Raw genomic sequence first — 1,005 nt, 5'->3', positions numbered from 1 at the left:
GCAACAGCATAGTGTATTGCACAAAAGCAAAAAATTGAATAGAGATTCAAATCATATAACGGATTCTAAGTTCTTTGACTACAGTTATTCTGTGTCAGAAACCTATTATCTGTCAAATATTTAATTACAATCCAAATTCAGACTGGTATCAAGTGCGAATATTGTGTACATTTTTGCCCCAACTGCTCAGGGTTGGACCTTTGCAGTAGTATCCAGCTGCACTCTTAGAAGCAATTTATTATTTAAAGACATTATATTGATACACATATGAAAAAACTATGTTCATTTTAACATTCTTCCTATTTGTAATTTTGATAAACAATCAGAATTTAGCATAATTTATAGACGTAGCAAATATAAACTATGTATAAATATTTATAATTTGATCAGATATATGACAAAATTTCATAACCATAAAAGTTAACAAGAAGAATGGCGAAAGGTACCAGAGGGACAGTCAAACTCATACATATATTAGGCCATTTGTTTTCTCGTTTAAATTGTTTTACATTGTCATTTCGGGGCCTTTAATTGCTGACCATACGGTATGGGCTTTGCTCATTGTTGAAGACCGTATGGTGGCCTATAGTTGTTTATTTCTGTGTCATTTTGGTCCTTTGTGGAGAGTTGTCACATTGGCAATCATACCACATCTTCTTTTTATATTGAAAACGACATGGATAAAAAATAAAAAGACAAACAGACAAATAATAGTACACAAGACACAACATAGAAAACTAAAGACTCAGCAACACGAACCCCACCAAAAACTTGGATGTCAGATCTCAGGTGCTCCGGAAGGGTAAGCAGATCCTGCTCCACATGTGACACTCTGTGTGTTGCTCATGGTATTACAAACCCAGTAAATAGTCCAATTCGGTAGATCATATGAATATGTCTGAAAAAACATTCTTATAAATTAGACAAAGGAAATTGGTCCTACATTTTTATACGACCGCAAAAAAATTTTGGGATCGTATAATGGTATGATGTTGTTGACATCTG

The sequence above is a fragment of the Mytilus edulis genome, chromosome 9 (assembly GCF_963676685.1).
Source record: "Mytilus edulis chromosome 9, xbMytEdul2.2, whole genome shotgun sequence".
Classification (NCBI taxonomy): Eukaryota; Metazoa; Mollusca; class Bivalvia; order Mytilida; family Mytilidae; genus Mytilus; species Mytilus edulis.
Note: the sequence above shows the minus strand (reverse complement) of the source record.